Here is an 11,874-nt window from a genome sequence, read left to right as displayed (position 1 = left end):
ATTTACTGATAATTCGAAAATAAAATAGTTTTTCCTTTCCTGGATATTTTTATACCACCTAAAAATTTATGCTATAAAATCTGACAGGAGCATATAAATTTTCAATTTGTGCACTAAACCTTTATTTCATTTACAAAATTGATTAGACTCAAAATTGATTCCAAGTTTTAACACTATGGCCCAATCTTCCTCTTCACAAATTTGGGTTTTTAGAATATATATGTAAAATATTTCTTTTAATTCAAAAAGAATTCATTTTTACCATAGAAAAACTGGAAAATCCATAAAAGCAAAAGTAAAAGATAAATAACTCAATCAGATTGAACATGGTTAATTATTTTTGATATTTATTATATAAACATCTAGTATTTTCTGTGCTTACATAAATATAAAATATTAAATACATAACTATAAAAATGTAGCATTTATGCACAGAAATTTGGCTGTTTTACACAAAATATAGGCTGTTTGTTAACTGATATTTTTGCTAAACAAGATTTTATTAGCATTCATTAATATTTAATGATTAAAAGTATCAGAAGTACTATGATTTATTTAACCAATTCCAACAGTATTGAAAGTTTAAGTTGCTTCATTTTTTCTAATAATAAATAATTCTACAAAACATCTTCTTATACAAACATCTTTGATATTTTCCTGAGGTTGAATTTCTAGAATTTTGGATCAAATTCCTTTATACATTTTTTAGATTGTTGATGTATGTTACCAGAAATGTATATTGCTAGAAAAGTTGTACCAATTTAAATCCTTTTAGTATTGCTCCAATCTTTAGTAATATTTTAATGTTTTCAATTTTATAGAGAATGCATTTTTGTGTTTTCATTTATATGTATTCATTTCCTTGGTAAACTGACTTTTTCTCAGTTATGCTGCTTCCAATATGAAGCAGAAAAAGGAAAATGGACTTTGGAGTCATTTAAACTAGGTTTGAGCCCTATAGTCACATTACTAGTTATGTGACTTGGAGCCAGTCATTTAAAATCTTTAAAACTCAAGGTTTTTTTTTCTGTAAGACTGAAATAATATATATATCACTGAATGGTGGTAAGGATGACAAGGTTTAATTAAAAATTCTTAATACTTTGTCTAGGATATAGCAAGTACTCGAAAATGCTAGTTATTTTTGGCTGTTGGAGTTTATTGAGAGGAAGTGACCAGTGGTTGACCAGTGACTGGACTGACATAAGTGGAGGTTCCTCACCCCTCCCCTATCCTTAGGATGTGTGTTCTGCTTGCCTTCCTCACACTGGAAGCTCCCTCCAGGACACAGCCTTGAGATAGTAAGGTGGTGTTGAGACCATCTGGACAGTATATGTGGCTGAACCCAGTTAAGGCTGCTACATACATTTTTAAGAATTTGATGGATGGGTACAGAGATCTACTTCTCGTGCAGCGTCCAAGACAAGGTCAGTTTGGGAACCAACAATGGCTTATAAATCTTGAAGTTTTGGTTGTTGTTAAATTTCTCTTCATGCTCTTTCTCATTGTTCTCTTTGAGGTGTGTGATTGCCAATTCAGTCACATAAATGTCAATGATTCTATCCAGTATTAAGCTTCATTAATAATATCAAAGATACAGGTAATTGCAAGGTATTGGCAAAGCATCAAGAGGTCTGTACTACCAAAGCCACTCCTCAGGTCCTTCCTTGCTATATTACATCTTCTTTCACCCAGATTTACCACACAAGGTCTCTAAATTATGCAGCCAGGTCATTACTTACACAATAGGGAGCTACTGGGGCTCTGAAAGACTCCAAATTTATACTCAGTTATATAACTTACATGATATTTTCCAGAGAGTTGTGCCCCATAAAGGCATGGCTTCCAGCTTTGATCCCCTTAAGTATTCCTAGACTATATATATCCTGCTAAAAACATTCCATGGACTCACTCACCAGTAAATATCATTAATATATTTGCCAGGAGATGTGTTATTAGTATGTTTACAAAGATGTTAGATGAGAGTTAAATTTGACTGTTGCTATTTTGATTTGTAAAAATTCTTTATATAATAGGAAAAAATATCCAACTCTTCATCATATATATAGTCCCAAATATTTTTGCCCCAGGATTTTATTTTCCTTTGAATGTTATTGGTGGCATTTTCTGATCAATGGAAGTACTTGTTTACATAGCACTATCTTTTCATTACTAAATTCTTTCATTTCTTTTTTGTTTGAGAATTCAGTTTTGTGGGTTATAATTAGATAGCCATAGCCCCTTTTAAGATTAAAAGCACTAACCTTATTTTTGAGAACTTGTAATATTAAAGCATCTGGAATTCAATTTGTTATAGGAAGTGAAGTTAGGATCCTTTAAAAAAAATTATTTCCAAAAAGTTAACCAATTATCTCAGCATCATTTAACATGATACATATTCTTTGCTCCTATTTATGTGAAATAATAGGACTATCAGTTAATAAATGCTTGCAATATATGTAATTAATCTCTTTCTTGACTTTCTATTCTGTTTCCATGACCTCTCTTTTCTCACTCTAGTTTGCTCATGCTCTCTTTGTTGTAGAAATCTATCTTTTCAATTAATATCCAGCAGAGTAATAGCTCCTCTTGCCCCATTTCATTATTCCTTAGTTGCCTGACTTCCTTTGCTATTCTTTCCTCTTCATGCTTGAAGATGACTTTTTGGTTCATGTTGCTTAGTAATTCCCAAAATCCTACTGGCATTTTGATTAGAATTGTATTGCTTGAATATATTTTTTGGAGAAAAGTGAGTAATTTTCCATTTCTCAGGTTTGGTATCTGGATATGATATATCTTTCCATTTACTCAACTATTTCATGTCATCAGAAAAATTTTGATTTTTTTCTTGTACATATCCTGTCTGCATCTTAGTCTAATATTCTCCTGTATCTTTTATGTTTTTATACTTATTAAGAATGGTATATTTTCCCATTATATTTCTTAAATGGTTATTTGTGATTGTCTATGCTAGAATTTTATTTAGGATATCTCTGTCTATTTTTGATAGTTTTCTTCTTAGTTGCACTCTGTCATATTTTTCTTCCAGAATAATAACTTCGTGGAAGGAATGATTAAGTTTCCATCTTTTTTCTATAGGACAGCTTTAACAGCAAGAAAATTACCTATGACTTGAATGTTTTCAATAAATGCATTCATAAAATTAAATGAACATGCTACATTTTAAAGGTAATTTGACAGCTTTTTCAATATTTACTATGATATTCTTTTATATCAGTCACATTTTATACTATAATTTTAAGGTTACTTTATACTGTCACAAAAGACTGAATTATCCAACAGAGATTCATGAAAAACACGTTATAACCCACATTACTTTTTACTAATAATTAGCAAAATATACAAGAAAGAAGCAACAGCCACCAGTGTGGCATCTGTATCTGTACCAGCCAACACAGCTTCTTAAAAGTCCCCTTTTGCACACTGAAACACATTTTGGCATCAGAATGATGATGTTCCCTATGTGCATGGTATAAGTTACCCTAGGGAGGAACAGATCCTGCTTAGTATTGTGGTGTATCAGTTTCCATACCTCACTAGTAACATAGCTAAAGAACCTCTATGAATAATGTACATTCTGACATACAAGTGAGGCTCATAAGTTACAAGCTTGTTTAGACTAAATCTAGAAAGACCAAATAAATCCTGCTAAAATCATGGACACAGCAGACCATGATAGCCCTTCTGTTATCTTCTGCTACTAAATCCATGAGAAGACAGTCTGGTACAAGTGGAATGGGTATTTCCAATGAGGTAGGGGAAAAGATAATTGTTCTATTGCAATGAACACAAACTATAGCATTTGGTGATAATTATCACAGTTTTCTCTATATTATTGGTTATATCCTCTCCTACATCCTTGTTTTTCTCTTATATGCTTTGATATGCTTTCATAGATTAGAGACTATGCTTAATCTCTTATTATTGGTTCAAGAATCAGAACTTTTAGTAAAACCATTTTACTACAATTTGAGTCATTATTTTCTGTATGGATACAATTACTAACAAATGTTTATTCAGTGACTGTTAAATGACAGAGTATATGAGTTTCTGTAAATATATTAATGAACAAGGCAAACATTTTAAATTTGCTAAAGATTGTTTTATAGTAAACGATGGTCTACTTTGGTGAATTTTCCACGTGCACTTGAAAATAATGTGTATTGCGTTCCTCTTTAGTGGGGTGTTCTATAAATTTCACTTAGGCTGATTTGACTGTAGTGTTGTTCAGGTCATCTATATCCTTACTGACTTTCTTCCCACTTATTCTATCAATTAATTGGAGAAGGGTATTGAAATCCTCAACCAAAATTATAGATTTATTTATTTCTAATTTTAATTCTCTCATATTAGGCTTTATAAATTTAAAATAATTTCTATTAGGTACATACACATTAAGGATTGTTATATATTCTTGAAGAATTGACCTCTTTGTCACTATGTAATATCCTCTTTATTCCTGATGATATTTCGTATTTGAAGTCTACTTTGTTTGATATTAATATAGTTGCTCCAAATTTCTTTTGTTAAATGTTGTCATGGTATATCTTTTTTCATACTTTCTTTTTTAACTTATCTTCGCCTCTGTTTTCAAAATGGTTTTTGCTGACAACTTCCCAGAATTGGCCAAACTGTGAAATTGGAGGGCACAGTCCTCCACAAGACAGCCCTCACTTCTGGTACCAACTGCAAGGTCACAGGGTTCCCAAAACCTCCCTCAAGTTTAATAATTTACTAGAAGATTCATAGAACTCACTGAAAGTTATTTTGCTTGCAGTTACACTTTACTGCAAGGAAACATACAGATCAAAATCAGCCAAAAGAAGAGATGCATCCAGCAGAGACCAGAGGGTTCTAAATGCAGACCTTCCATCGCCTCCCCTATGAAGTCAGCGTGCGTTACCCTCCTGGCATCAATGTGTAACAGTACCCATAGAGTTTTGTCAACCAAGGAAGCTCACCCAAACTTCACTGTCCAGAGTTTTTACAGGTGCTTCATTACATAGACCTGATTGACAAGGTGATTGACAAGGTGTCTAGGTCAACTGGTATTGAATTACCCAAAGCCCCCACCCTAAACCACTGGCTGAACTTTCTGCTGTGGCCAGCTCCCACCCTAAACAAAGACCCTCTTGTTGGGTATGACAGAGATTACCTCTCAGAAGCTGAGGGAAAGGCCAAAGAGCAAGGCCAAATTCTTTACTACACAACGTCACATAGTTGGGTCTTGCCTTTATCAAATCCAACATTCTCTGTATTTTAACTGCTGTATTTAGACCAGTCAAATTTATTGTGGTTATTGATATGGTAAGATTGGAATCTACAAACTTGCTATGTCTTTTCTTTTGTTTCATCTGTTCTTTAATCTCTTTTTCTGCTGCCTTTCTTGGGTAAATTGAGCTTTTCTATTATTCAATTTAATCTCCTCTATTAATATTTATACCTCTATTTAAAAATTTTAGTTAGGTATGTCAAGATTTCAATACGTATTTTTAATTAACCAGAGTCTACCTGTAAATAATATTGTACTGCTTTATGCATAGTATAAGAATCATACAGCAGTATATTCCCAATTCTTCCTTCCCAGCATTGTGCTATTTTTATAATGGATCTGGCTTTACATATGCTAAAGTCGTATGAGTCACTCATTATTTTTTATTTATCCTTTCAGTTACCTTCCTGAGCAATTAGAAATAGGAAAAAAATTAATTTGTTTACTACATTCATTTCATTTACAGTACTATCATTTTTTTGTATACATCTAAGTTTCTTCCTCGTAATATATTTCACTTTCTGAAGAATTCTTTTAACATTTCTTATAGAACTGATCTGCTGGTATTAAATTATCACAATTTTTGTTTGTCTGAGAAAGTAATTCTACTTTATTTTGGAGATAAAATTTTGCTGAGTATAGAATACTGCACTGACTTTTTTTAGTACTTTAAAGATCTCACTCCATTGTCTTCCAACTTAGAAGATTTCAAAAGAGAAGTTTGTTGTAATTCTCATCTGTGTTCCTCCTCATGTAATGTATCTTTTTTCTCTGGCTGCCTCAAGATATTCCCTGTGTTCTTTGTTTCCAGGTGTGATGTCTTTTCTTTTATCTTCTATTTATTATCTTCTGCCTTTTAATTTAATTTAATTTCATCTTATTTTATTACGCTAGTTATCCTGTGTGGTATTCCTTTAGTCTGTGGTTTGGCTTTATTCTTAATCTTGGAAAATTCTTAACCAATAATTCTTCAAATATTTCCTCTGTCCCCTTCTCTTATAACATTCTGAAATTCTATCTACATGTATTTTATATCATTTGATATTTTTCAGAGCTCTTAGATGCTCTGTTGTTGTTACTGTTTTCCCTATTCTTCTTTCTCTTTGTATTTCAGTTTGAGTCATTTCTATGCACTTGTCTTCTAGTCACTGATTCCTTCCTCACCTGTGTTGAGTCTATTGACGAGATCTTCAAAGGCATTCTTCATCACTGTTACTATCTTTCCCATTTCTACCATTTCCATTTGATTTTTTCCTATATTTTCTATCTCTGTACTGATCTTGCTTATTGTCAACCTTCTCCATTTGAGACTTTACCATATTAATCATAGTGAGTCATAGTTATTTTAGATACCTTTCCAAATAGTTCCAATATCTTTCATATCTGAATCTAGTTTCAATGATTGCTTTGACTCTTGAATTGCATTGTTTCCTTATTGCCATTTTGTGTGTTTCATATTTTTTTTATTGATAGCTAAACATCTGCGTAGGACAGTAAAGACTGAGACAAGAATACTTTGCTGGGAAGTGGGCTCACCTTTATTTCAGATATGTGTTTACTGCAGGGGTTTGAGTTAATCTACTAAGGAGGTAGGCTGGCTTTGCAGATTGTTCCGCATAGGTTTACACTGAGCACATCACAGATGTCAGATTTCACTTAGCAACACCTTGTGTTTAGGATGGTGACTTCTTTTTGTTTTGTTTTGTTTTCGTTTGTTTGTTTTTTAAATATATGCTCCCTACTCAGCTTTAATCTATCCTTTGTACTGTACCTCAGGGAGGGCCTGTTTCATCCAAGTCACTTGCTACTTGATGTTAGCCTTGCAGCGGGGAATGGGAGAGCATTCTGTGTGATTTTAATAAAACCTCAGGCAGATATCATGTCCCATGGGTTTTGAGGATTAATTTTCTCAGTGCTTCTTTCCTCCATTGGGCTAGAAGATATTTTTTATCTATTTTCCAGTGATGGTGAGTTTTTCCCCTATTCCTTTTATCTAGTTGCAACAGATTTTCTCCAGTGCTTATAGAACAACAGTATTTTTTTATGTCTCCCTTCATAGATTAAGAATTACGTTCCTTAGAGGTAATACAGATGGAAGTGTCCCAGTGGAGTTCTGTCTCCTTCTTACAGCTGATCCCATCTCTCAGGTTTTCACCATAAGAGAAACTTTCTCAGGACACTTCCCTCTTTTGTGTGTGGCTGTGATCACCTGATGGATTTTGTGCAGCAAGAGCCTAAAAGAGAGTGTGGACAATTCTTTTTTTGCAGCCATCTTTCCAGTGCATGTTTGACTGTTTTCCATCAATTAGACCATCATCCTAGCTGAACTCTGCTTACTACTGTCTAGCTGCATCTTGCCCAGGTAAACAAGAATTTATGCTTCACCTCTCCCTGATGGTGCTTATCTCTTTTTATATATATTTTTCTTCTTCTCCCAAAAGCCCCCCATTACATAGTTGTATATTCTAGTTGTAGGTCCTTCTAGTGGGATGCGACCTCAGCATGGCTTGGTGAGCAGTGCTAGCTCCGTGCCCAGGATCTGAACCGGCAAAACCTCAGGTCACCAAAGCAGCACGTGCAAACCTAACCGCTCAGCAATGGGGCCGGCCCTTCTCTTTATATTTTGAACCAGTTGGTTGCTTTGTGATTTCAACACTCATGGATTCAAGAAAAGTCATGAATTTGATGTTTATCAGGTTAGTTTTTGTTGTGTGCTTGGGAATAAGGCCCTTTCCAACCCTCAACATCTCTAAATGGAAACCAGAAGTCTCATATCTATTATTTTTAATTGACACATCAAACTCTATAACAAAAAGGTTATAAAACAGTACACACCAATAGGCTTTATTATTATAAGAACATTGTTTACTTGTTTGTTTGTTAAGTCAGTCAGCAACCAAATATTTGTTAAGTGCCTCTTCTGAACCAAGTTTGTCCTCAACAACTTGCTAGGCCATGTAAATAATCTCCTGTAAGTCTGGAATGATGTGTATGAAAATATTTTAAGAGCTATAACAAAGGAAGGAAAATAAGAACTTCAGCATTATTTCTATTATTGAAATATGGGCTTATTTGTCCAAAATGGTTCATTTGACTCAAATCCATGTATGAAAAACAAAGTTGTGGCAATTAAGTGTGAATTAAGTTTTACATATTCATTTATTGTGAAGTGTAAAGAAGCAAAGACTGAGTTCTTAATCTAAACGATGCTTTGAGGAAAGTAACAACGAGAGCTTCGAGCTAATTTGAGAATTGTTAAAAAAAATAGTTTACATTGCCTGTAAATAGATTTGGATTACAAAACAAAAATTGCTCAAAGTTATTTCCTGAATGAATTTTTTTCCAATTTCAATCATCAAAGACCTTTGATCTCTTATTCCCATCATCACTGGACAAAGCTTAAACATCCAGTGAGTCAGGACGTACAGTCAAATGTCACAGAAGAATGTTGTGTAGTAAATTCTGGAAGAAAAAAAGTGGAGAGAAAAATACAAAGTCATCAGCCATATTTAATCCGGAGAAATTACCTGAGTAAATTGGAACTATCTACCCAAAACATCACACATATATCTGTATTTTGTCTTAAAGTTCAGTGGAAAGCAAAATGCTTTCCAAAATCTGCTAGAACACTTCAAAAAAGTGAAATTTTATCAAAAGTAGACTACATCCTGATAAAATGCAGACATGAGTAATTCTACCATGCTATTTTGTCCTAAGTAAATTTCTAACTTTATTGCCTAAAGGTGACAAAATATTCTCTACTTTGCAAGCAAAACCAGGTCTAGACTCAGCCTATAATCAACTGTCATTTGGTCAAACAAAGAACAGAATGTGGCTTTATGTCTGAGCAATGTATTTAATTTTGACAGTCTGACTTCTTCGGGCTTCAGTAATCAACAACTCAGCACATAAACACACAGCCTGCAGCCTTGCATTGATTGTCAGCACAATTAATTGCCAAGAAAACTGCGGCTTTATTAAGTGTATGGCACTAACAATAAAAACATCACTATTTTTAGCACAGAGCAGGGCAAGATATCTATACAAATAAAATATAACAATAATAAACAAAAAGCCAGTCAGTAGTCCCACAGAAGAACATCAATGAATTTGTTTTGATGTCAAGTCACAACAGAATACTCAAGTGTCCTTGGACATAAGACATTGCAACCTCCACTAAAAGATAAGAGCCTTTTGTGCCGTGTGAAAAGTGGATGTCAACTGGTCTCTTCAGAATTATTTTTTATAGCTTCAAATATCTGTTGTCCATATGCCCAACTACAGAAATGCTGCCTGGGCAGGAGAGAGAAGACAAACATCACAGGGTCTAGTTATAGTCAGCATTGAAGAATATCCTAGAATTTAATCAGTGATAGTCTTTTAAAAGTAGATACATCCTCGGGAATAGAAATGGCCTATTGGTAGCATTGAAGAAATTTTCATCTGGTAATAAAGAACGAGTAATGTATGCTACAACTTTAGAGTTTTGAAATAAAAAGAGAGTAGTTCATTTTTTATATCCTTTCATTTATGTAGATATTCATTATACAAGTTTTTAGTATAGAGTTGCATAAATCTTAGAGAGGCTAACATATTGGAGAAAAGAAAGGAAGAGGAGGAAGAGTTTAGAGAACAACATGTATTGAGCATTGTATGAAACATTTGGGGACCAATGGTTGCCTTCACACAATATTGGTTTGTTTTATCACACAGAAATATGGTCAAAAAAGCCAATACAATGAAGCATGTCTGCACTAGGAAGCTTTTAAAAATTATACCTTCAGAGCACTAAATTAGAAGAAAAATAGACTTAGTTTTATTAACACGTGTATTTTTATCATCATTTTTAGACAGGAAGTATAAGATTTATAGAAATAATATGTGCAAGCCCGTTGATCTAGGCAGCAATGATGCTGAGAAGCAAACCACATTCTGCTGTCCTGGGTCCAATATACCATAGTACCTCATGTAAAATACAGGGTGAGATGGATTGCTTAAGACCACTTAATTGTGAAGAATATTAATTGAGTTGAAATATAAGTAGGTATTTCCTTCATCACATATGTATCATATACTTTGCTAAGTGCATTACGTACATTATATACATTAATGATCTTCTGGTTCACTCAACAGAAGCAATTTCAAATATCATTGCAAAACAAACCCTTAATCTGATGTGAGAAATCTGAGACTCAGTGAGGTCAATATGGCCTGTCCAGGTCCACTTGCTGGTTGGTGACAGAAGAAGAATAGAACTATCCTTATCCTTCTTTCCTTAAGCTGTATAGTATACAACAGGCCACTGCTGAACAAGTAACTATTGGACTTGATTCCCTTACACACTGTAATGATAAAGGTATTTTAGAGAGAGAAAAATACAGAATTTCTAAAATCTAGCTCTAAATTTAGGTTCAAAATTTTAAAAATTGCTTCAATTTGTCATGTCACAATAAGACAAAATTCCTTAAGTATAGAGAACCACATCTTACTCATCTTTGTAGTTTCAGCACATGAAACATTTGATTTCTAGTAACCTAGATCATTCATTCATATTCGTCCTTTAAAACTGAAAAATTTTCAATCTCTCATCTCAAAATAAATCCTCTGGATGAAGGGTTTCCTTTATCATTCTGCTTGTGGTGGAGGTGGAGGTGGTGAGAAGCAGCAGCAGACAGTTATAGCTTCTGTGATGAAAGGTTTACAACTGATTTTTGGGAGTCTTCAGCTGCTCTCAGTCATCTACAAAATAAATAAAGAAAGCAAACAAATACAATAAAATGTACCTTCAACAAAAAGATGAAAAAAAGTTGAGACAAAATACAGGTGCAAGTGCACACACACACACAGACATTACCTCACATTGAAAACATAATTCATTAAGTCATCTGCAGTCTGAGCACCTTATCTAGTTCCCTACTTTGGACAACAGCAAACTCCTGTGACAAAAGTGAGAACAGAGTAGGTACAGATAGAGCTAAATTCTGAATATATTCATATTTTTTCCCTGAAACACTATGTCTAAATCGAGGTAAAGACTGTGTGAGATGTGTCTTAAAATGTTGAGCCACTAGAAAATTTTAACACAAATCCCTTTTCTGATTGAACATCAGGAAAATGTTAATAGATGAGAAACTTAATTTCCAAGCATTTTCCATTCAGTTAGCAAATGACTACAATTGAGGGTCCACTATTTTTTAGGCGCTGGATTAGGTGGAAGGGTAACAAATAAGGCAAGGGGCATGCCCCCAAGGAATTTAAACCTTCTGACTAGAAACACTTCTAATTTGGGCTAAATTTGAGTACTAGATTGGCCTGTTGCCTTGTTAATGTGGTGTATCAGGTTGATAAATTTGTGGGTGTTGAACCATCCTTGCATCCCTGGAATAAGACCCACTTGATCATGATGTATGATCCTTTTAACTTATTCTTGTATTTGATTGGCTAGTATTTTGTTGAGGATTTTTTGCCTCAATGATCATCAGTGATATTTCCCATAAATGTCTTTTTTTGTGCTGTCCTTGTCTGGTTTTGGTATTAGGATAATGTTGGCTTCATAGAATGAGTTAGGAAGTCTCCTCGCC

The 11,874-nt window shown here is 33.8% G+C and overlaps 1 long non-coding RNA gene across 2 annotated transcripts in view; it reads right to left on the bottom strand.

Annotated features, from left to right (window-relative positions):
• Positions 1–8,433: 8,433 nt before the first annotated feature.
• LOC111773821 (uncharacterized) overlaps positions 8,434–11,874 on the bottom strand; it is a 52,530-nt gene continuing 49,089 nt past the window's right edge. The window contains exons 4-5 of one of the 2 annotated variants that reach the window (XR_011440226.1): positions 10,783–11,032; positions 8,434–8,755 (exon numbers count right to left, since the gene is read on the bottom strand). This is a non-coding gene — a long non-coding RNA (uncharacterized lncRNA). Of the gene's footprint in view, positions 8,756–10,107; positions 11,033–11,874 lie in introns of those variants that run through there. The other variant, XR_002808442.2, reaches the window with a different exon arrangement.

Source organism: Equus caballus, chromosome 6 (genome assembly GCF_041296265.1).
Source record: "Equus caballus isolate H_3958 breed thoroughbred chromosome 6, TB-T2T, whole genome shotgun sequence".
Classification (NCBI taxonomy): domain Eukaryota; kingdom Metazoa; phylum Chordata; class Mammalia; order Perissodactyla; family Equidae; genus Equus; species Equus caballus.
This window is presented reverse-complemented; position numbering and strand designations above follow the sequence as displayed.